This window comes from Lepisosteus platostomus, chromosome 6, assembly GCF_059453375.1.
Source record: "Lepisosteus platostomus isolate fLepPlt1 chromosome 6, fLepPlt1.hap1, whole genome shotgun sequence".
Taxonomy (NCBI): Eukaryota; Metazoa; Chordata; class Actinopteri; order Semionotiformes; family Lepisosteidae; genus Lepisosteus; species Lepisosteus platostomus.
This window is the reverse complement of record NC_142616.1, coordinates 22,662,089-22,688,427: the sequence shown is the minus strand read 5'-3', so window position 1 is coordinate 22,688,427 and position 26,339 is coordinate 22,662,089. Positions and strand designations below refer to the sequence as shown.

Sequence of the window (26,339 nt, the reverse complement as noted above, 5' to 3'; positions counted from 1 at the left end):
CACTGTGGGTTTGTTGTTGTAAGCATACAGGTTTGGTCATTACTATTTCCAAAAGTTTGCTGTATTTTTATTTACAATGATTTAAAAACACATCAAATGGAAGTGGTCAGAGCAAAAAGCCTTTGGTCTGCATTCCTGTCCTGAGGGCTTTTTGATCATCCCATTGGTTTTCTTTGATCATGATCACGTGGGTAAGATGGGGAGTGTAAAACAGAATAACCTGTAGTGATAATCAGGCTCTTAAAAGCTGTAATGTCGGTAGAAGACTTTGAAAACCCACACAGCTACCATTACATTTCTTTAATTGAAATGTACCAATCATTATTATTTGCAAGATGAAATGGAAAATTGCTCTCAGTTGGCTGTGGAAGTATGAGGCAAGTGACGACTGTGTTGTACATTATTTTTTTTAGATTTTGGGTTAAATCAAATTTAAGCTACAGTATGAAAAGGAAGACAAAATTTCGTTTCTGCTTTTTATGCTATCGTGTGTGAACATCCAACAGTTTTCCTTTCTTTTCTCTAGTTCTTCATTGGAATAAGTATAAATAAAGCTTTGCAGTAAAATGCATCATTAACAGCAACAAGGTACAGGTAAAAAACAACTCCTGTGAGCTTCTGTATTTCATCACAGCTATGTTTTTACTAGTTAAAAGAGTTAATGATTTAGGCTAATCGTTGTTGTGTTGAGTTAATGATATAGACCTTTATTACATGAATGTCTCTTGCTATTTTGGTAGCTCATATGTTTTGCCCGATAGAAAATCACTATAAACAAAAAGGATTGAGGGTCAGCATTGCTTAAGCAATACTGGCATTTAAGAGATGACAAGCAAGACAGTGATCAGATTAGCTCCTTAAACCGTATTTAGCTGTCTCCAGGAAAGGACAATTATTAAATATTACAGACTTTTGGGGAAGTTCAGACTTGAAACAAGCCTGTAATATAACAAAGATTTCATACAGCACTTGGACTTCTTTCTTCTTTGAATTAATTATTAAATACGCAGACAATGCTATTTTTTCATTTTGTATTTCTTAATGCACTGCAGATTCACTTACAGGAACTGTACAGTACCTACTGTAATGCATGTTCAGAAATGTTACTTACAGAACAGCCCCGTAAGAGTGCCATTTGAAAAGTCTAAAGTGGGTGAAGGAAATCAAAAAATCTAATAATCAGAATGTATTACTATGAAGTCATTTTTAATGAAAAAAATTAGTTGTCCTCTCTTTGTATCCATACTGCATCAATCACAGGGTACAAGGAGATTGTCTTTCTGTTCTCAAAAACTTACCAATAAAATGTTTCTGCAAATAGCTTTTTCTTTTCTGCTTTTCTGCAAAAAGCATTCCTTTTCTATTATTCAACATGTGACCCTTTCAAAGATTCATTGTAACGGAAATATCTTGTTATCCAAGGATCATCACAGCCACAAAAGAACTCATTTGTTTCTGAAATGTGTATTGATTTCTGGTCATATGTCTGTTTCTTCTGCAATACTTTTATTAGAAATACTTTTTTACTTTTTTTTCTGACTGGAAGGGCAATATCTTTGGAGAACTTTTAAATCAATGTGGTTTCCTCAAATCTGTAGTGCTAACTTTACCAACAGTCACTCCTGCTTCCTTTGTTTATTTTTTTTTCCAGTTCCAATTAGAGAAAGGGAAAGAATATTAGGAAAATCCCCACATTAATTAGTGGCTTTATTTTATCAAGGCACTACCCTCATTCAGTAACCAAAATGTCTAAAAACATAGCTAAACCAGCTCATACAGCTACAGTGATATCTAGTTAGATGTCAGATCACATGGCTGGATCTCTTATCAGAATAAAAATGTTCAAAAAATGTTCAGAAATATCAGAAATGACCTAATTGTTCGTGGCTAATAGAACCATGTGCTGTACCTAGTGTGACAGAATAGGAAGAAAAGTAAAATTGGGATAGAGAGGAGTATGTGAAGTACAGAGCAGAGAGAGTTGGTGACAGAACCATCAATTTGACTTATCAGAAAAATTATCCTGTCTAATATCACTGGATTCCTCCTCTCAAGTATCTGATCTGTACTTTGATATTTGTGTGGCAATTTACATTTTCCTTTTGTAAATTCACCAGGCAAGGTTTGTCATTCTTGTTTATTTGGATGAATTTATGTTAGGGACAGACTCACAGATAGAGGATTATTTTAGTCTAATGAAAACAGTCCTGTTTACCCTTATAAAGATTAATGTCCACTTCTGAGTGTATTACAGTGGTCAATAATAGAGATCAAGCAGAGAAGGTTGAATGCACAGTACTGGACTCTCTTACCTCACTCATATTGTAAATAGTAGTTCTTGTGCTTTGTGTGTTTGTAAGTTTATAATGAAAGCATATGTTTTTAAGCTAGCACTTAATAATTTATTTCTCCTCAACCAAATTGTTCAGAGAAGATTAAAGATACCATGTGACCATGATCAGCTCAGTATTCCCTGACAGCGGTGTTGTGAGGTTATTTAAATTTTAATAATTGCCTGTATTCACGTTGGTGCCAGGAACTGATTTCTAATGAGGGTTTTATTATCTAACATTAATAAATTGTTTGTACGTTAAGTTACTGCCATGAAGACACCTTCACTATTGCTTTAAACGATGCAACCAGCTGTTCTGAAATGATTGCTGTTGTCTGCTACTATAAAACAAACTGATGATCAGTGCAGAGGTACTACTGAAGGAGCTATGAGAATGGTATAGGTACTGTACAGTAGGTGGGAAGGTGTCAGTGTAATTCCTAACAATGGTAATAGAAGTATCAATAATGTAATTTTATTATTAGTGCTTTTCAACATAATCTGTATCTGTATCTGACATGATTATCAATGATAATCAAATGATTTCAGTTTGTAATTAAATCCCAAATAAATACTTTGTACATTAAAAAGTTATGATCTCCGTATGATGGAGATTAATGCGTGAAGACCAAAGCAAGTTTTCATTTCATTTTACAGTACAGCCAGAAACCTGTCCTTTATTATAAAAAAAACTTGACTCCTGACAGTTCTAAATAGCTCGTGTGACATAAAGGCTTGAATCTAGTCATGAATATGAAAACATGAAATATACACCCCCTACACCCCACCCCCCCTCCTTCAAGTTTATTTAACTTTTTATCAGTATTTGAAATGTTTCCTGTTATGTTTGTATAATCAAATATTTTGAAAGACAGGATTATATATGTTATCATATAGATTTAAAACAAATAATTGTTTCAAGGAAATAAGCTCCAGCTAACTCATCTTTACTGAAGAAGACTGATAATATAAATCACATATTACTTTGCACTGAGCTTTTCTTCTAATGTTTTTTAAGCTGGAAATATAAATTATTTGATAGATACTGTACATTTGTTGGATTCAAGCCAGCAACACAGCTGTTGGTTTGGCATGGTGATCTAAGCAATTCTACATAAATATAAAGAAATTAGCTATTAGAAAAATCAGTGAGGATAGATGATTTGATCTTCCTTAACTTTCTATCAGTCAGAAATCAGTGGAAAGAAAAGCAGCCTTCAAAACTTTCCACGCGACAATACAATGCAAGTATGCTGTTCACAGTCACAGGACTGAAAAAAGTGATCTTCTACCAGATGAATTCTATAAAAAGAGTAACCACATCTCATTATCAACAGCAAAACACAAGGTCATTCTGCTACTCCTCTGTCACTCTCAGTAATTGGACCCTATGGCCATTTCTGTTTCCTGCCTGAGCTTCTTAGTAATTATCCTATTTTTCTTTCTTCTGCAGAAGAGTACTTTATAATACCATTGCTATTATCTTACTGTACTTTTAGTTTACTTATTTTTTGTCTCCTTGTGCACCCCACTACCCCCCCCCCAAATATTTCCTATTAAAGTTTGTACAATTGTTCTTTGATGGACATTTCTATATTTTACAGTAGTCAACAGTCTAAGAAAATCAAACCACTTACTGCGGTTCATTTCTTCACACAGTAATGAAAAGTGTTTTGTAAGAAAGTTACATTTTGTTTACTTCAGCAATTTGCAGAACAAGTACCTTTCAGTATTATATTATTAATGTAAGGTCCTTTTTCTAAAAGAATGAACCCTTGTGTAGGTCTGCGTTTCTAAGGGAGAGAAAAGGGGAATTATTTCAACAGATCCCAGAGAACATTGCATAAAATGTTTTCAAAGCCCACTTACAAGAACAAAGTGTACAAATAGTTATTTTTTGTTATGATGTTACAATTCCAACAACATATTTAGTATAAAAAGAAGAAGAAATCTCGCATATATATTATTGTTTTTAAGGTAAAACGCTAATAAAGGTATTCTTGTGAAATGTTTTCCCCATGACTATTTGGTTGCTATGGTTGCTAGTACTGTATATGGGAATCTTTAGTTAATTAAAGCAACTTTTCCGTCAAACAGTATCATTCAGAGGATGTTGCATCCAAAAAGACATTGAGAATAAAACACTACTGTGCATTTCTTTATACATTAGTTTGCATGACTTGTAGTAAAAGAAGCTTTATAAAATATTGTTGCTTTTATTATTGTCGTACGTGTAATGTCTCTAAAAAAATAATCTGAGAAACTGGAGCACCCAGAGGAAATCCAAACCAACATGGGGAGAACATACAAACTCCATGCAGATACTGTAGCACGCCAGTGTCACAAGACCTCAAAGCATTACTGAAAGTACTGCATCACTTTGCCAGCTCCAAAATATGTATACTGTATATCGTTTGTAATTCAACAAACTGAAGAATCACTGGAAGGTGTTGAATACTTCGACAAGCAAATGTACTGCAATTAAGTACTGCTTGGTTCAGCAGTTCCTTGATGGCAGCTAACAGGTGAACAGAGTCCATGTGGTTGAAACGTTCTTTGGAGTTTTTCCACTCTGTAAACTGATCTTATACTGGGCTAAATATGTACGTGAATCCTCCACACCCATTCAGGAATGTTAGCCTTCTTCAGGCAAGACATTTCTATGGACATAACCTTGAATACATTAAAGGAAATGCATGTCTCTGAATTCTGAACTGAATAATGGGCAAGAAACAGAAACTACAGATATTTACTAAATGTTCAGCTTGGGTTGATGTGATTAGTGAATAACCACTGAGCTATTTATTCTGACCACTGCTATGTCTAATATACATTGGTAACATATATTACTAGATTTCTTGTATAGTAGTTCTTACTTTTCTTACTGGGTTGTGCTGGTGTAAATAGGTGTATTATTTTACAAAGCTCCCATACAAGTGATATATAATCATACTATTAATATATTAGGTACTCCTTATCTTACATTTGGTTACATTTTAATCCAGATTTCTTTTTTAAATATTGATGTCCACCGACATTTCCTTTGCTAAATTTAATTAATTTGAATAAATTTGGAGGCAACTAAAGATACAATATTAGGATCTCACAAGGATATCTCAGTAACTCTTTGATGTTTAATAAAATAATATATATATATTATATACAAAAAGAAATATTATCATCCAAGGGGCTTACAAAAACATCTGTTTCCTCATGTGAGGTGCTTAATGCATTTTCATTACTTTTTCCTCTCAAATACAGATAAATAGTATTCAATAGAGGAAATTGCTTTCATTAAAATGTTTCTTTGATATGTTAGTTCTTATCATATACTCTCCACTGTTTGAACACTGTTTATGTAGGCATTTCAGGTCCTACTCTTGTATGTTTCTCAAGGATTACACTGGCTATGGTCCAGCTCCTTACAATAACACAGTACTAAGTTAGTAGGACTGGAAAGAAATGTAGGTTTTTCTTTAGAGAGGAAAAATCTGTATTGGGTGAAATATCACATTGTCAATATTTTGCAGTCAAATGCATAATATATTTGTAAGCAAATGTTAGTTTCTCTCCCTATTTCCCCATACTGACGAATGCCCTAGTGGTATTTTTCCAGGTGTGTCTGTTTCTTCCCACAGCCAAAAGACATCCTTCCCAGGTTTATTGGCAATTCTAAATTATCCTCCATATGTCATGAACAGTTCTTTCCGGGCCCTATGCAGACAACACGATCCGGAATTGTGAAGAAACACTGGGGAAAAAGTCATGCAGGAGAGGGTATGGAGACAGGGGGCGTGTCCAAGCGGTGCAGGTGTCCAGGGAGAGTGAATCCGGGGCGACCAATCCATGAGAAAATCCAAACGGGTAATCCAAGACAGAAGGTAGAGTCCAAGGCGAGGGGATCCATCCAGGGAATAAAACCATGAACCGGGTCGGGACCGGCAGGGTGGGAAATCAGGAACAGAAGGTTAAACCATAACGGAGCCAGACGCAGCAGGACCCCGGACTCTTACAAGGTGGAATTCAATGAGGAACCAGGAGTGACGTCTGCGTCTGGCTTTTAAGGTGGAACGGAAATAAGAAACAGGTGCAGGTAATGGGGCAGAACAAGGAAGGGCTGGAGCGCCCTTAAGAGGAGGAGTAGCGATCGTGACACCATATTTGTGTGAGAGTACATAAATACATGTGTGTGTAGTGTGATGGAGTGGGGGCCACTCTTGGGTGTTTCCAGCCTTGTGCCCACTATCTGCAAGATTAGGCTAAACAAGGTGAGGCTGATAAACCTGGATCTTATTGAACTAAGTGCTTGTTGAAAGTGGGTGGATGGATTAAATTTGATTCTCTTATTAACCTCATTCTGATGACTTACTCAGGGACAGACATTGACTAAAACAATAGCCTGTACCAAGATAAGGTTCACCAGTTAAGCTGTTAGAGAGCCCTTTACCAGATCCATACCCATTAAGAAAATCACATGGTGACTATAATAGTACTTAATGCCATACAGCAGTGGTCTCCAAACCTGGTCCTGCTGAGTTTGAATCTGGGTAGTTGTATAGGGCACCTGTTTTTAAAGATTTGCAACACTTGTAAGCTATTGATGAATCAAGCAATTAACTGTTCAAGTAAGAGAGCTCTGGTCATTGAGAGCTTAAGAGTTTAGTCTTAAATGATCTCTAAATCACTTAATTCAATAAATCACCTGTTTAAATGATCACAATGGGATTGTTCTGTATGTTTAGAAACTGGTGATTTGATGGTGAACTACAAAACCTGCTGGATTTCAGGGCCAGAGATTGCTGCTGCAGAGAGAAGAATGTCCTAAAATGATATAGATCTGCCGCTAAAATGACACTGGAGTAGGTCTTTAAGGCATTTTAGTGACAGAGAGCTATATCCTTTCTTTAAAGAAAATATCACATACAGTACATAATAAATAATACATATAATTTGACTTCAAATAGGTGTAAAGTATGGAAATATACAGTATCATCCAGCTGTAAATTCTAAACACCGGAATCTTCAGTATCAAATGAATTTTTGTCTATGCTCAACTATAAATGACCATTAAATTCCTAACTGTAAATATGAAACACACACTTTTTTGTACAGTAGTTAGCTTTCTGCTAACAGTGAGATACACTTTACTGTATGTAAAATAAAACTTGAGCTGGACTTAACTGCTGTAACTGTTTTGTCTGTGCATGAAGGGCAAACAATTATATATTCCTGAGTAAGATGTGACTTGTGTAAGTTACTTCCTGTCACTTTTTGGGATAAAACATGTAGCCTGACATGAAAGACTGCCTGTTTGAGATCCCTGACAGCTGGCTATTTTTAAAGATAAGGGACTCAGGGGAATAAAAGGCATTTTTTAAATTGGAGGAGTAAAGGAAATATATTTTATGCAAATGCGAAATGTCATCAGTACAGCTCTTGATGTACAGCCAGTCATGTCATGTGAAACTGGGGGACCTGATCTGTCTGAGCAGCTGTCAGGAGATTGGGAGGAAGAACCACCATGCCATTGGAAAATGCAAAGGATTATGAAGAAGATCTAGTGCAAGCTGTGATCAGAGATGAGACACAAACTCCAGCCATCTCTCAACATGTGGGATTATCACTCATAGTATCCCACAGCAATTAATTAGCTTACTTTTTATCCCTCCTAATCAAGTAACGTTTTTCACACATTGCCCAGTTTAGTAAGATCAGTCCCTGCCACTTCAGAAATCAACTAAGGGGCATTGGAGACTGGCTATAAAATATCTTTCTTGGACATACTGGAATAGAACCCCTTAAGATTGCATCTCAAGTAGAACAAATATTCTGATATGATAACACAAAAGGTGTGCATTTAATGTGCCATTAACATGATTAATTTAATGTATTACAGAACTGCAGGTAAGAAAAGTGTGATCCTTACAGGTAAGACCAAATTTCTTTAAAAAATATGCATTTTTACTTCAAAGAAAAAACGAGCTTTAGAAAGACACGCAAACCATGCATTGATAGTAAGCATTTGCTAGTAAACTGAAAAAATCAATGTTTTCTTCTTGAAAATCAATAATGATAACTGTTGCTGCTTAATAGTTACAGATCTGCTTTAATCCACATGTTGAGACCCATCAATTATGATATCAAGAGAAAGGGCTAAAAAAACATTGACACAAATGCCTTTTCAGTATCTGCAAAGCACTTTATTATAAAGGAAAGAAATAATGGCAATGTGTGTTATATGAGAGAGAGAAATGAGTAAAATAAGAAGTATCTAAAGACCCCTGTGTTTAACAAGCAGTCTCTTTTAAATTGCAGCCAAGTCACCAGTTGATACTAACAGTTCTGAATTGTCAACTGACTTTGACCTGTACAAAGGTTTTCATGAACTACATTTATCAACAGACCTTTTTGTAGTTGCAGTATTTGTTTTTGAACATATTGTACCTGATTTTTTAAAACAGAATTTGTACTACAGGACACCTCACAAATAATATCCTGTACATATGTAACTGTTATGGACATGTATTTTTATGTATTGCATATGTTAAGAAGAAAAACGTATATACAGTATGCTATATATAGCATATATTGAAGATTATATTTCCATTAATTTAGTTTGATTGATTAATGTCTAGCAGACCACTGTGAGAAAGTAAATGTCTGAATTGAATCATACTGGGTACTTTAGCCAAGGCAGAACAAAGCATTGAGAGGAATCATGGGGTTTTCATTCAAGCTTAGGAATATCACCTTCAAACAACCTTTGTGAATTGCGTTGTATGTTTCTCTGCAAATTGGACGTTCCAGCATGTCACATAAAGACACATTGAAATATCTGGAGCTAAGTGTCTGAGTCACTGCCTCTTTACATTGTACATTTTTTTTTCAGCTAAAAGTCATACATTGCATTTTAATGCAAGGAAGAAAGGATGCATCTCTTCCTGAATTTCATTTATCTACAGTATGCTGAATTCCTTGATTCAATTTAGTATCTGTGGAGAAGCAACAGCAGTTAATTTTCAAAAGAAATAAAGGACACCTCAAGGGCCTACATATAGTAAATGTTTTAGTGTGATGATGGGTTTTGGAGCCACAAGTTGATGATTAATTACTGTTTCATGCTGCAGATGAGTTAATTTGTCAAGTTAGTTCTGTAATATATTTCAGCTGTTCCTGTCTGTAAAGAGATCCTTGTCTTTTACTTCCAGTCTTCAGACACATTTAAGGTCCCACTGGGAATGTATTATTGGTATCAACAGGAGCAGGAATACGAGCATTTATAATACAGCACCCAATCCATTAATCGAGTGTGAATCTGGGAACAGCTGAAGATCACAGCAGGAATCCTGCATGCTTAGTGTACCTTTGTTTTTGTCACATTCATTATGCATCGCCCAGGGAGGACTGCACGCTGCAATGCCTAGCAGTTATTCTGAGCACAGAGGATGCAACAAGCTGTATTGTTGTATGTGTAACTTCATCTTCATTTAAGTTCTAAAACTAACCTTGTCATTTTAACTTCCTAAATGTATTATGTAAGTCCTGCACAGTATCTTCAGTTTTTGAGCCATGTGCTGTAGGAGCAGTAACAGGCCATGTTGTCTTGTTCCCTTTCCACTTGTTGTACATCCTGACATCTGCAGTGATCACAGCAGCCTCTCAGGCAGGTACAGAAACATAATAGAGAGGCGTGTCATTCAGCAGCAGAGGATATTAAAGGACAATGCATTGCCACTTGTGCAAAGGAGGGGATCTATTTCCACAATGCATGTAATGAATGCCCAGGAAAAAAGGATGCTGTAGATACTGTCTTCATTTCAGACTGGGGAAAATGGAAATTATGTAATGAATTATTAAGCAAGAGTTTTTCTTTCATGAAAATACCAAAATGAGTGTACTTTCTTTGGTGAGTGTCATTAAATAAGTGTAACAAGGAAAAGAGGTTCTGTTGGCACAAGATTCATGGCTAATGAGATCAATTAAAGTTTTCTTACTGAAATAGTCATTCCCATCCGATGTGGTAAGTTTGAGGTAACTGTAAATGGGCTTTCAATAATTCTTGCTGTACAGTGCCTGTATTTTTGCATTCTGAGTTACTTAACAAGTTCTGTATTTTTATTACAGGACTGACAGTATTATCTAGTTGGAAAAAACCTTGTACTGTAGTTTGCACTTTTTTTACCCTGCTATAGACAAAGCTGTACAACCTTTTGCTCAATGTAATCCAAGGGATCTGTTTATACTCCAAACCTAGCCAAAACTGTTGTATGATTTAAAGACTGTACCTTATTCTACCTGAAAAAGAAGATGCTAATTATTATGTTTTCCCAATATGGTTACAAATCCAGCTCCTGCTGTGCAACTTGAAATGCATACTGTATAAACATCACATTTGACCTTATTCAGATGAGAGTCTTGAGATAGCTGAGTTGTAATTGCTACAGATTGGGGTGAAAGCCTGTATTTTTGACTCACTCAGCATACTGAAGAAATAAAGTAGTGTTTCACTCCCTTTAGTGTTCAGAGAGGTTAATTCTCAATAATACATTATAATATTTTGCCATTTGTTTGTTTTATTTTTGCAGCCGTGATGTGTGGGGTTTCCAAATATTGCAAAAGCATACTGTAACTACAATATTTATACAATATTAACTACAATATCTCGGAACAGCATTATTGCGTACAAAAAGTCTTTCCATATTATAATTTTGACTTACTGTATACTTCGAGGTCATCTTCTTTGATTGAAATTGTTGCAATATAACTGGGATTTTGACAGCTACAACTAAGTTTAAAAACACAGAACACAGTTTTAAAACTGTTATTATGCTTATATAAACATTTTGTGAGAAGATGTAACTACTATTAGATCGTTCATTTGAAGATCACAACTGTTATATGGTAGGGAGACTTGGGTTATTACTATTTGCATGAATTCTTTTCCCCATGACATCTCTGCAGAGGCGTAAAAAATGTCTCTAGAAACACAAGAGAAAATTAAAATTGTACAGACGGCTTCATTACTTTTTTTCAAGCAGAACACGTTATGGGCAATTAAGCATGCTGCCAGTTTGGAGGATTCATATTCTACAGCCCAAAATAAAAGTAAAGTGGATTGAATCACAAATATGTTTCATTTATATAATTATTTATACTCTATAGATTATATATATTTTCCAAAAAATGTTACACCCACACTTTAAATGTATCCCTTAGAAACAGTGTATAGCATGTGATTCATGCAATTGCTCTGCAAACAGGCTGAGCAATGACCTGTGAAGTTATTGCCTTCTAGGCTTTGAAAATGAAATGTTCTGTTGTTCTACCAGTGCATCTAAAAAATCGGTGGCTAAAAGAAAAAAATGATTTTTTTCAGATAAGTCTTAATGAATTATTTACTGATCACTGTAACATTAATTTGGGATAGATTATAAGGCAGTAAAACTTCAGTTAAATTCAGATCAGTTTTATGAGTTTATATCAGTTTTTATATCATTTTGTAATTGTATGTTTCCAAAAAGGTTTTTCATTTGGCTTTTTGTTTACATCAAACCAAATGCTATATCAAAGAAGCTATTTTTCCATGTATTTAAAATAAATAAACATACCCAACAGTAACAAAATCCTCATTTTAAAAAACTCTCTGTGGACAAAGTATTCATAGCTTTACTATTTATCATACAAATCAGTTTTTTTAAACATAAGAAATATGCACTAATTACAGTATGATCCATAAAAGTCACATGTATCACTTGCACACAGGAACAATCCCTTCATCTGTGCACTATCCTACATGGTGCTTCAAAACAGGACAAGCCAGCTCATATGTGAGGGACTGCAGACTAGAGGACTACTAATCAATACATCCAGAATGGAAAAAAAAAATCTCAGCCAACAAAATGCCAATAATGTTAACTCTATTAATCGGTGTCAGTTGCACGTACTATACACTGTAGACAGAGGTGAACCAGCTAATACCAGATCTTTTGGCAGCAGTACTCTGGAAAGAGACAGTGGCACAAAACCTCAGTCTCATGGATACCCAAAGGGCCCTCCCTCAAGGTCCCCTGTACCATCTGGCAGGTGTCAGTGACTGTTTGCCTGTTAGCCTGAAATTACTGTACACTAGGTGTTGTATGTCAAAGAGATCCTTCTTTCCCTCTGTCTTTTGGCACTAGCTTCCACAAAATACTGAACTCCATTTCAACATGTATTGCTGTCTGCACATTTTATTTGGTGACTTGTCTGTATATTTCTCTCTTCTGGTTTGTCTTCTTTTCTTGTTACCTCCCTATTTCTACTCCTATTTTATCTATACAGTATATTATCATTTTAACAAGTACATCTGGTTAAGCCTTGATTTCCGCTAGTCAAATAGTTTAGTCAGCACAACAATTCCAGATGGTTTGCAGAGAACCTCTACTCTCTTGCTGAATTGAGTCACCTCTCCAAATATGAGCCAGCACTGGGCAGTGTGGTAAGGGCTCCAGGGGGGTGTTAATTCATGTTGGCAGAAACCTTTTTTAGCACAGCGTGTGTTTGCTTTTTATTGTACAACTCTATAGGCCCATTCCAGATCTGGCTAGTTGGAATAAAGAGAAATAGGGCCCATGATGACAATTAACTTGTCTCTTTAGTGTTTTCTTTAAAGAGGGAAAATGTAAGGACTACCTGCAATGAAAAATGAAGATATGTATTTGTCTGTCATACCATAGATTTCTTGATCAGGGTATTGGCCAGTGAACAAGAACAACACATGTTTACAGTTGTTTACAGTACATCTTGACTGGATGCGACTGTACTGTAAGTCACTTTGAATAAAAGCACCTGCCAAAAGAACAAAAGGAAATGTGTATTTTTCCAAGAGTAACTATTTTCATTTTCTAGATATGGCTGATGGAAAAGGTAAAACTATAAAAGCAGAACTTAAATATTATGTTGGCGTCAGCAGTAAGTACAAAATTAATACTAACCTTTTTTATACAAACATAAGGGGAAGCTGGGTTACTTCCGGAACGTGTAAATGCATAAAGGACCAAAGTTAAATATCACTTGCAAAGTTATGAATCTCAAGAAATCGATCGTCCATCACAGCAGTGAAACGGTAATGCCAGTGAGAACCACAAAAAGATTGAATTGAAAATACCGCACATGTAAGTAATGTTTGTAATGAACATAAGAAGCATTCAAGTAGAACAATTTCAATCTGTGCAAACAATAATCCATAACAAGTGTTTGAAAAGGTTACGAAATCTCCATGAAGAAGATAATATCTTTGCAGAAAGGAACATTTCCATACATTGTTACACTGCATATTTTACAGAATTCACATAACACTATCAGTCTTGCTACATTCTTACCTAGATGAACATTTATCTAAGATCTCACTTTACATACAGTATAGTACCCAAAAATATCTTCACCTCCATTTACTACATAAAAGATAGAAATTCATTACATATGTACTGTACTGAATGTATTGAATGGATTTACACTCTATATGGTGCCATATAGAACAAAATATCATGGTAGTCTGTTTTAAATATACATTAGATCAGATGTGATACATGCCAGCTCAGCTGGAAGTAGCTTAAATATAAATATATTATTCATTTATTTATTTTACATTTTTACTTTACTATTCCTGTGCTTGGTTTCAGGGAAAGAAAAGAGGTTACTTAAATAAAGCAAAATGTACCTCTCCTAAGATGTTGTTTGACATTGTATTTCTTCCTTATTGATTAAATCATTTTCACTGAACCCTTGAATACCACAACATACAACAATTTGTAGTAAACACAGTAATGTGTGCTACTTTTAAGATCTCATTTGACCTAAAAATTGAATAGGTTAAATGTTATTGCATTATGCTATAGTACTAGCCCTACATTATGGACAAGCATGCCAACTTTCAGTTTGCTTTGGGTAGTCTCTTTATGAACAACTGCTAAATCTGAAGCAAAAAGTTAATTGATGCTGTTCCTCGGCTTTAGATTCTTTAGCTTAATACATGATTAACACTGCGGTCTGCACATTAAAGATAGCTTCCAGAGCAGCCATTTGAATATCATACCTAATAGAGTGAGATCAAACAGTGACCCGATGCTAACAATGAAAGACTTGCCTGCAGTAGCTGACACATTTGGAAAGCCAGCCCCCTTAGGTTTTAAGCCCCCTTCTTTCTCCAAGTAACTTTCTTTCTCCAAGACCATACTGTACTCTGTGAATCCTGCTCTTTTGCTCTTATCTGTGATATAAAGCTTCAAGGCACAGCAGCTTGTCCTGCAGCACACTCACAAGTCATTAGTATTAATGAGAATTTGTTCTCAATGAAGTCTCTTTAAATACCTTATCATCTTCATCATCATCAGTAGTAGTAGTAATCCACATCATCTCCTTTTTTCAGGTTTTAGAGTAAGGGGTAAATACCATTAAAAAGAATGCTGGTAATGCACAAGGTGACTTTCTGGATTTGTTGATTTGTCAGTGCATTTTAGCCAGTTAGGTTCTCATGCTTTATTGAACTTTAGGTTGTTGTTAATTTCATAGCCACTGATAATTTATAGAGAACGTTGAAAATCTTTTTGGTTTTCAACTGTAGAATAGCATTCTAATTTTGTTTTAAATGTTTTCAGTCACTGAATAAGTATTTTTATGCAGAATGATTATGACTCATAGAAAAATAAATTTGTTGCTACATTCACCCTCAATAACATATTGCAAGATATAAGAAGTTCCAACTGTAAAAAAAAAATCAGCAGTTCAATTGATAATTCATGATCATTTCCCTATGGTCACATAACTTTCCCTTAAAATGATCTAACTAAGCAGATTGCAACTTGCATCAAGCTTAACCAGCTTGGCAGGCTGATATATGACATTTATGTGCCATATTAGATTATGTCACCATGCACTACTGAATATCGGGGAGCATGATTTAAATATATTTTTTTTAAAATAAAGTGTGATCCAACAAAATATTGCAATACATGGAAACATAAAACAGCAGTAAATTAAAGAAAATAACTTTTAATAATTTACAATATAATTCAGCTGAAATTTTCAGCATTTGTCCTGTCCCCTGAGTCCTAAGTGCATTTTTCATACAAGGAAGCATTTTGTAAAGCTGACTCCACTAATGTCATTCAAAATAAACTGACATACAAGACTTACACACAACTTATTTTTGTCTAAGTCATTAAAAAAAGCTTTTAAAAGGTTTTTTTTTGCTTAGTTTGCTTTTCCTCATTGCCCCTTTTGTAAGAGAACTATGATGATAAATAAACACTAGAAAATACGTACAGTACCATTTTGACAGATTGTCCCATGGAAGGACTGTCAAAACCTCGTGTCAGCCACTAGAGGCCGCCAAATATGATTGTTATGGTTGGAAATACAGTAGTCTCACCTGTAATAACTGATATACTGTAAGTGGTGGGCGTATAGTGTTTATGGTGGCTAGGTTGAGAAATGAGTATTTGGGGGATGATGTGAATTTTTTTAAAGAGTGTAGTTTTGTAATAAGCATAAAAAGTCTGTTTTATTTTAAACCCAATTAAACAAATGGAACCTCTATTACAGGTGAGACTACTGTATTTCCAACCATAACAATGGTTGGAAATACAGTGGTTGGAAAGCCAGCAGCCATATCACCCTGCAACTCACAACTGGTAACCCACTGAAGCTAAGCAGGTGTGAGCCTGGTCAGTACCTGGATGGGAGACCTCCTGGGAAAAACTAAGGTTGCTGCTGGAAGAGGTGTTAGTGGGGCCAGCAGGGGTCGTTCACCCTGTGGTCCATGTGGGTACTTATGCCCCAGTATAGTGACAGGGACACTATACTGTAAACAGGCGCCGTCCTTCGGATGAGATGTAAAACCGAGGTCCTGACTCTCTGTGTTCATTAAAAATCCCAGGGCGTTTCTTGAAAAGAGTAGGGGTGTAACCCCGGCGTCCTGGACAAATTTCCCATTGGCCCTCACTAATCATGGCCTCCTAATAATCCCCATCTATGAATCGGCTACATTACTCTGCTCTCCTCCCCACTGATAGCTGATGTGTGGTGAGTGTTCTGGCGCACTATGGTGGATGCTGCACATTGGTGGTGGAGGGGAGTCCTCATTACCCGTAAAGCGCTTTGAGTGGAGTGTCCAGAAAAGTGCTATATAAGTGTAAGCAATTATTATTATTATTATTATTATTTTAAAGATGAATAAGTAGTGGAACAATTGTCTTACAATTGGCCAACATACTGTAACTTAATGCTCAGTGGTTTATTGTTGAATTATTAAGCATTATGATAAGAGCTGTGATCAACTTCTGTGACACTCCTACTCTTTCAAAAAGTGCCATTGGATCTACAGTATAAAGCCCAGATAGCCAGGACCACTGTTTAACACCTTGCCCCAATGACAGGACATCCTGCAACACAGTGTGCCCAGTTACTCTACTGGTGCAAGGCAGAACACTGATGTTCATTCATTGAATCTGGAACAGAAACAGGAGTTTGGGAATCATCTGCAGAGGACTTTGCGCTTGCTGATAATGCCTAACAGCTGGCCAAAAATAAGGGATGCTGCAATGTTACAAGCCAAGATTTTCCAATCTGCTCTGTTGTATGTGAACCTAATAACGCTTGACATACAGTACACAGCCTACCACTTGTGTTTCAGCTGGTGAGTATTATTTTAATATTTAGGATGCCAAGAAGCAACTTCCACATGTTGAATTACCTGCACATACATTACAATCAACAATACAAGGTGAACCTAGTAATTCCTCAATTAACTAGAAGGCTTCTGTTGATAGGTTGAGGACTGTTTTTGGCTCGGGTGTGGGCCCTGTCAATTACATGGGTGGGGTATCCTCTGTTGATAAAAAAGAGTGCATTTTGAGTGCTTTGTTCTGGAAATCGACATCATCACTGCTGAGTAATCGTACCCGAAGAAACTGTGAAAAAGGGAGAGTTTTTAGTGTGCTTGGGGTGAAATTAGTTGTACAGATAGCTGTGTGAATCTGTGGGTTTGTAATAGACCGGAGTAGAGAGTCGGGAATGGTTGATGGATAGGTTTATGTCTAGAAACGGAAGAGTAGTGGAGGATATGTTAACTGTATATTTGAGGGACGGGCGGAAGTTGGTGAAATGATGCAGAAAGTGCTCGGTCTGGTCATTAGAGCATGTGGCGGCACTGAGACAGTCATCAATGTATCACTTGTAGAGGTCCAGGACAAATCCCATGTAGGAAGCGAAGAGGCGTTCTTCTACCCAGCCGACAATAATATTGGTATAGCTGGGTCCCATTCTGGTGCCCATGGTGACTCCACTAACTTGCTGGTAAAAAAGGTAATTGAAAGAGAATGCATTAAGTCTGAGTACCAATTCTGAAAGGCGTACAAGGGTGTGGGTGGGTGGATCAAGCACTGTGTGTTTGTCAAACATGTGCTTGAGGGCTGTAAGACTGTCATTGTGGAGAATGATGGTGTAGAGAGATGTGATGTCCATGGTGAAAATGTAGCATTCTGGACCCTGAAAATGGAAATCATTAAAAAGATATACCCTACCATTATGGACTGGCAGCCCATCAGGACACTCCTACTCTTTCAAAAAGTGCCATTGGATCTACAGTATAATGCCCAGATAGCCAGGACCACTGTTTAACAGCTTGCCCCAATGACAGGACATCCTGCAACACAGTGTGCCCAGTTACTCTACTGGTGCATTGCTTTGGAAATCCTGCTCTAGAGAAAAGTGTGCCGCCTACTGTGTGTCCATCAGTATTGAAGCTCCTTGGTGGTCCCCAATCTCAGTATTGCCAGGTAGAGCCTTGCTTAGCATCTGCAATCTGATAAGATCTGTCTAGAAGGTGATAACAGCTACAAGATGTGATTACAATAAAGATCAGTAGTGACTTTAAACCAGCGTTTAACTATGTGATTAATTTAAAAAGGCATCATTAAAAGTAGAAGACAATATAAATCTGCAATATAAAGTAGTGCAAATATGGCACAAGTGGAATGAGCAGCTGAATTTTATAAAGGCATTTACAAAAGAGCAATTAAATTGTAAAAGGGAAAGGGACCCTTTGGTTATATTTACTATTTCAAATGAGACATTCAGACAGACTGCTGTAAGTGTAAAATTCACTGTTTTACACTTTAATATTAAAGTGCTTTGATATTATTGAAATAAAATAAATTAATTTGGATAAACTGCCTTAATCTTTGTTAATATTAATTAATTCACTAATTTATTTGGGTGAAACTTTTATCTAACATAACTTATGTTTGTGCCCATTCATACAGAGAGGTATTTTACTGCAACAATTCAAGAGGAAGCAATGTTTCAGAACAGCAGAGTCTCACCTGGGTTTTGAGACCACAGTCTTTTAGCTACAGCCAGGTCCAGAGCCCTAACTACTAGCCCACATGACTGAACTTCTCTTCAGCTGTCGCAATTATAGTCTTTATCTTTATCTTCATAGTACTACAGCACATCCTTCAACAACACTTTGCAGGACTGAAAATTATGTGAAATAATTTGTGGGAAGAAGTTAAGAATACAGAAAGGTGACCTTGTAGATCATAATATTCCAAGGCTAAACATTCCACTCTTTCAGGTGTAGACAGGGATGTGTAAGGCATAAAGAAATAGGAGAAGAAACCATTCACTTGCAATTTTGAAACGATATAAAAAAATAAAACTCTCAGCACTCATCAATTATGCCATTTAATTAAAGATTTAAAATAAAACCTCACACACATCCCAAATAATGTCATAATCATTATGTCTTTTTATTCTGTAGTATAATCACACAAACAGCAAAGAATTAATGAATAATCACATAATGTATGAAAATACTGAATTAAATAAAATCGTATGAGGAAGTTAAGCTTCAGTAGCTGTTTTGAATTTTCTTTTTGAAGTGTTGTCTCATGTTCTGCTAATATACTGTACAGAATACAGTAATGAACACTCTTGCTTACAGAAGACACATTAAAATACCGCTTTGTATACTGTATACAGTATAAGGTTGAATTGTATGTTAACTGAGAGACTAAGAGACATATAGTAAACTGCAGGGCAGCCTTAGCGGAGATCAGAGTCGTGCTGCAGTGCCACCACTGGCGGCACGTCACTAAAACCCATTCTAGTGTTTAAAAATTGCACTAGCATCTTCAAGTTAATTTCTGGCTACAGTATTTACTGTACGTTTCACGAAACATTAACAGATTATTGGGCTTTTTACATTCCAAACCATTTGAAACAGAATTAAGCATATTGCTTCCCCTACAATCCCAATGAAAGAACAGAATCCTAGCCTCGAAGCTGCTTTTAAATCTCAATGAAAGAAAAAAAAAGGTTCCATCTCTTGAATGAGAAGTATTACAATGAACTGCCTAATTAAAGTGCTACTTGATTGATGGTTATTTACACAGTCAAAACAGTAACACTAACCCAGTTTAAGATGATTAATCTTCTTCAAGGATTAAAAAAGACTAAATGAACCACGTTTTCAAGGTGCCGGCTGCCATTTTATCACCAACATCATCAAAGAAACTCAGCTCACTCATCTTCTGCCACAGCCCTCTCTCCCCTGTTCTAGTAGACGTGGTCAGCACTCCACGGACGGCTTTCACAGTTACCTACTCTACTCATTTTCCACTACAGTTCTTAATGCACACTAGATAGTTCAGGGACTAGTTTAGCCTTTTCTCAACGAATAACAATAAAGTTCGAATGATAAATATTATCGGTCCAACAATGAATATAACTTAATCTTAGTCAATTGCTAAAACGTCTGTTTTAGCAGACATTTAAATGGAAGTATCAACTGAAAGAAAAAGCTCGCGCGATAAATTCAGATACAGCCCCCTTGCTTTGTTTGGTTTTCTTGCAACTGCAACAACAACAACAACAACAACAATAATAATAATAATAATAATAATAATAATAATAATAATAATAATAATAATAATAATAATAATAATAATGTATCACATGATTACAAAAAACCCTTCCCCGACAGTGATTTCAGCATTTCCGTTAATAACCAGTTGCGCACCTGTGGAGGTGATACACAAAGGACAAAGTAAACCTCTTAAGATACTGTTGCTCCTACCACAGCCCAGTATTTCATCGGTTACGGTTGCTTATTCAGGTACTTCAAAGCATACCGCTGAAGGTGGCGCTGGAGTTCAAGCAAAGTCTTTGAAGGGTTAAGGTGCCTGCTGTAGGTCCTTTCCATACCCTCTCGCTCATTGCTGTTTCCATCAGTCCGTGGGTAAGTATTGGTCACCTGTCAGGAACAGCAAACTACCTCTGCTAAACACATTCTGCGAATATAATGTACTGTGTTTCTCTCCCAGCTGATGAGTCGCATAGAACACTCTACGCTGTTTTGACCGGACCTACAAGGTTGTCTTTCAAGCTTATTGCGTCGTATTTTGCTGATTGAAAACTTTACGAGTGTGCGTTATACACTAGCTTTCTTTTGTAAACCTTAAACAAGCCAACGGATGTGCGATCGGGCATTACCAAGATTAGAGCGGTCCCTTGAGCGTGCATTCAGCTTTTCTCTTTAAAGATTAAGAGCCTGACAACGTCTGAAGGACAGAGCTAAAGGATTACACATTATTCTTTTTTTGCATAAATAAAATAATTTAAATAATTCGTCCTGGTCGTAGCCGAAGATAACTGGGATGTAACGTGTTAACACGCATAGAAGGTAAGGGATCTTTTTTTTTTAAAAAAAATGGTTTGTTTGTAGGCTACATTCTGTGCTGTGTGCGATTATTTCACTGCAGTGCATTCTCACCGAGGTTATCTTTTTAGAAGACTATTAGAGAATACATCACCATACTGAAAAAAACAACAAAACTGTGTTCAAATAAATAAAGTACAGTACATGTAAATTAAGCGGGTGCGTTTTGATGTTTGTGAGATGGAAGGAAGATACTTTGTGAACTTGGTGTGGTTTCTGCTTCAAGTTCTCCTACACTTTTTTTTTTAAGTCTGGATGCTTTTTGTAATGTATTAAATAGCTCCACGAAGGTTTTGTGCAACATTATTTTTTTTTTGCGAATCCGTTAGCAAATATATTTTTTTTAAATGAAAACATATAGTACTGTAAGTCTACCCAAGTGGTGCCAGCGGTTCACATGATTCATAATAGCGATTAGAGTTAATGCTGTGTGGTGAGCAGTGCAGTTTTACTTACAATATATACAGGTATTGTTTGGTATTACCCAGTAATTATTACGTTTTTTTAAAATATTTTCTGTGCTCCTTGAAGTGATGTGGTGAGTGGTTAAGATGTACAGTTACCAAAGCATTAATGAGGCGCAAGTCACGAATGGCAAGACCTAACCGTGTAAAGGGGTCCTTACAGTCTTTCATCATCATCACAGTACCAGTTCTGGGACTCCACTGATTTGCATTAGAATCTGTATCGAGGGAGTTTAGACACGAAGGCAGTAATCCCGTTTCTTTAATTAAGTGCCGCCTGAGTCGCATGTTATATTTTTACTTGATTTCATCACTAGGATTTTATGTTTAATTTATAGTATATATATACATTTTAGTAGGATACTTTTAGTGGCCCTACTAAATCCCTACTGTTTCGCTAGCCGGCTGCTGGCCACACACATAGGAAATAACACAAAATGAAAACGATAATTTAGGTCATGCTGTATGATCCCTGTTTAACTGCACACATGCTAGTTGATATTATGGCATGATTTGTGTTGAAATGGAAATGGTGACTTGGCTGCTATCAGGTTTTTTTGGGTGGCGGGCGGGGGTAACACACAAAGTGCTGCTTAGTCACAAATGGGCCGAACTAATCTGTTAACACGCTTTTGTGTAGCAATGATTATTGTGAGCACACAGAGGATTTGGGTTTTCATTTCAACACAAGTGTTATATTTTGTACGTACAATATTGGCTTGCCATATACATTTAATAGTTTTAATCGATTGATTAATTATTTTTTTAATTATATTTAGCTCATAATCCAAGATTAGGTTGTTGTTGAAAACCTATTAACAGCCATACTCTATAGTGAAAAAAAATGTGAGATCCTTCTAGCTACTTCTGGCAGTCTGAATTGTAGAGGTCTCTGCTTATCCTTGAGTGCACTGTAGCCACAGAGCAACCAAAGGATAGCAATTGAGTAAACACAGAGCACTGCCGGAACACTCGAAGGATAGGTACTGTACTACATATGTAGAAAAAGGAGACAGCTGCTGAATGTGCTCTGGCTACTGAGGAATTACACTTCTGGAGTGCAGATGATAACAGGAAGTATAAAACGTGCCGAAAAATAAAATACAAAGTACAACCTGTAAAATATAAATACACAATAGAAAACTAAAAAGTAAATGTAGTAAGCTGTGACTTGTTAAGGGCAATTTATTATTCAGTTATGTTATTCTATTAAGGAAAAAGGATGGTTCTTATTTTGATAAATTGTGCACATTGGATGCTCATTTCCCAGTTGCTGTTGAAGGTACTGTGAAATGCAGCTTGTTCTGGGGTAGGTGATATGGCAAATAAAGAAATAGTCCATTCAGCAAAAAATATATATTTTTCTTTTTGTTGTTGCTTTCGAAGAAGGACCAAGCTTTTTTTATGCTGGTGTGATCTCATTTATAATACAAAGCAGCAAATATCACCTGAAAAATAACACAAGGAAGCAGTCAGAGTGATGCCACCTGTTGTCTACCACAGTAACTTCTTCTTCAGCTGGGAGATTTTGTCAGCCTCTGGAAATGATTACAGCTCATTTATATAGGTTAAGAAAAAAAATCTTTTTGACTCCAGGACAGATACTGTAGGTCTAAAACCAAGAAACCTTAAACCTTTGTCAACAGCTTGTGTACCATGCACCATTAGTGAGTTATTTATCTGAGTGGTTCTTGTTTCCATTGAGCAATAAGGAATATACTGTATCCACCTGATAAATTAATACACAACATAATTACAGTACAACAATATTTTGCAGCAGAGATCTCGAAAATATTTAATACCATTGTATTTATTACAATGTAAATGCTCAGAGGTGCAGCTCTGGGCCCCTGAGTTCAGTTCTGGACCTGGGGTGGTATCTGCATGGAGTTTGTATGTTCTCCTTATGTTAATGTGGGTTTCCTCCAGGTGCTTCGGTTTCCTCCCACGGTTCAAAGACATACTGTGCTGTTAGGTTCATTGGCTTCTGGAAACGTTTGACCCTGGTGTGAGCATGTCTGTGTTTGTGTCCATGTCTGTCCTGTGATGGACTGGTGTCCTGTCCAGGGTGTATTGAGCCTTGTGCCTGTTGCTTGCGTAGATAAGCTTGTAGGATGAAGGAGGATATATAGGTTGTAGTAGTTAGAAAATGGAACAATAGATAATCTAATTGCTCCCTGACAGGTTCATAATGCAAAAACCTTCAGTACAGTACACATGAAGAACTGAAAAAGGTGCCAACGTTCATACTGATTAGAAATGTTCACCTTCCCATTAAAAAAGAAAAGCAATACAGTATATCAGTAGATTTTATGGTGATTTAAACTTACGTAATACAGGTCTGCTAAAATATTATCCCATAGATAATACAATGCTGGCCAGAGCAAAGATTTAAAATTCATGCAGCACTTCAGTTATTCACTGAAGTTTTCATATGACATTTCCACTGTAGAGTTTCCTAAGAATAGAACTGGAACAACATAAAAAATTAGAGCACTGAAGCTGAATTGTGTTTTAAATAAGGTTTGAGAGTGGAATTATAAATGGCATTTCTAGGCATTTCTCTTTGTTTTTATGAGTATGCGTAAGCTCGGAGCACAATTCTACCTTACACAGAGAGTTCCTATGTTAGAGATATTTTCGATAATTAAAGGATTTGCAGTCATCCCCACAATGTGTTCAGAGCATGTCAAAATGATATATGTTGTAATTTTTAATCAGTCCTTGCTAGGCAGTATTCAGAAACAGCTCAGCTTTTCAAATTAGCAATGAAACATTTTCAGATCAAGGCCTCATGAAGATGTTAGTATTCTTATCGTGTTGTGCTTGATAGGCTGCCTGGTATTGTTCATGGCTCTTAGGGACTGTGTCTCATGAATACATGATATGATGAGCATTTTGAACTCCCAAGTTCCTAAAAAATAGACATCTAAAATTTAGTGTGTGAAAACTTCCTTTTTGTACAGTATGTCTTTATAGAGTAGTGTAGAATTTCTGTTGAAAGAAAAAAAATGCTCTGGTAATTCTCTAGACAGGACACTCTATTGGCAATCTTTAATTTCATCAGCTGCACATTAAATCACTAAAATGCCTTTTGAAGTGACATGTCACAGAGTCCATGCAGCACTGATAGGATTAGTGACCAATGTAAGGAAGCTTTGAATTTCACAATTGGAAGATACAGGATAATGTCTCGCACCATAGAAAAACATTTTGGTTAAATATTGAGATCAACAGCAGTCTAATATTCACTTTAGCTACAGTATAATGAAAGTTATTACAATCACGTTATCGGTGTATGATTTCTTCAAAACAATGGTTTGCATTGTCCTTGCTCTCCAAAAAGGATTGCCAAAAGCTTTGACATAAAATAAATTCTTCATACATTCTAAATTAGGACTGAAATCCTGAAATGTACAGGTAATCTGTGTCAGGTACAGGTGATAGTACATGAAAGCAGAAAAAAAATCATGAAAAAAACAAATGTTTGTAATATTCTCTGGTTTGCACTTGCTTATATTTAGCCATACTTTTATCAAGTTAACACGTTGATGTATGCACTCCCTGAAGGGGCATCACTACGCCTCTGATAACCTGAATAACTTAACAATTCAAATTCTGGTCTTTATTCCCTTATAAATAACTGCACCAGCATAGCCCTGTTGTTAGAACTTTAAAATGCTTTCTCCACATGTTCATGTAACTGCAACTAAATTAGTAGCCAGTTAAAATAATTGTTGAAATTTCAAGTTCACAGACGTTCGCAGACCATATTGTTTTCATTTCCTTATGTGTTAAACCTTCAAAAATGTACCAAACTCACAAGAACCTGTAAGAGCAAGGCAAGAGCCTTCAAGCAAGTGAGTTTTATGTTGGCCCATTATTTATAAAGGTACCGATCAAAATAATGTAGGGCATGTTAGTAGATGAGCAAAGTGAAATGATAAGCAAATACTAAATAAAGCAAGTCCTGATACTAGCTTGAATGTAAGTTAAGTAATAAAATATTTGCATTGCTTAGGGAATATCAAGTGAAGTCACATAGTTTCTTTAGCTTTCTGTTGACAATTTGGTGGTAAAGAAATAAATAGGCAATTGTTTTGAAAGACTATGACACAAAACATACTGTTAACTACAGTACAACACAAAACACAAAAGCTCATTCTTATAGATTAATATTCACGATTGATGTGAGCTCCATAATATTACCTCTAACCTTTTTTACTAGATCTCCAGCAGTGTCCATGCCAGTATACCTATAGCTGCACCTAAATCTTTTTAAGGGAACATAAAATACTGCATTCATGATCTAATAAGCATCTACCAGAGGTAAGCATGCCATCTAAGCTGGCACTGTAAAGGAGACCTTTGTCCCCTTACAAAAAGTACATGCAAATAAACATGAGTAACAAGCTCTGCCCGGTAAATAAGAAAAGAAATCTTAAATATTTCCCAATATTTAATTCCAAATATGGATACTACAGCTTCAGCAACTACAACTTATCTCCCTACATTTGGCCCATCTGCCTTCACTGGATGTATAGTTAATTAAGGGGGATCCGAGAGGTGAAAACAGGTTGTAACAATCTCTCCTGTCTTGTCACTTCTTCTGTCCTGCTAAATCCTATTACCCCCAGTCTTTTTTTATTTAGCTCCCCTTTTAAAGTTGATCACATGAGCTGCTTTTCATCCCTCTAGCCTCCACTCAGTTGGGGTCTGCTTAACTACAGTAATTGGATAACCTTAAGGTTATGAGGAATATGCTGTCTATGAAAGGAAGATA

The 26,339-nt window shown here is 36.2% G+C and overlaps 1 protein-coding gene across 5 annotated transcripts in view; it reads left to right on the top strand.

Annotated features, from left to right (window-relative positions):
* Window positions 1–20,398: 20,398 nt before the first annotated feature.
* pcdh15b (protocadherin-related 15b) overlaps window positions 20,399–26,339 on the top strand; it is a 314,610-nt gene continuing 308,669 nt past the window's right edge. For 2 of the 5 annotated variants that reach the window (XM_088634838.1, XM_088634837.1), the window contains exon 1: window positions 20,399–21,056. The gene's annotated coding sequence lies outside the window, so the exon portion shown is untranslated. The remainder of the gene's footprint in view (window positions 21,057–26,339) is intronic. The other 3 variants (XM_088634840.1, XM_088634843.1, XM_088634842.1) reach the window with 2 other exon arrangements.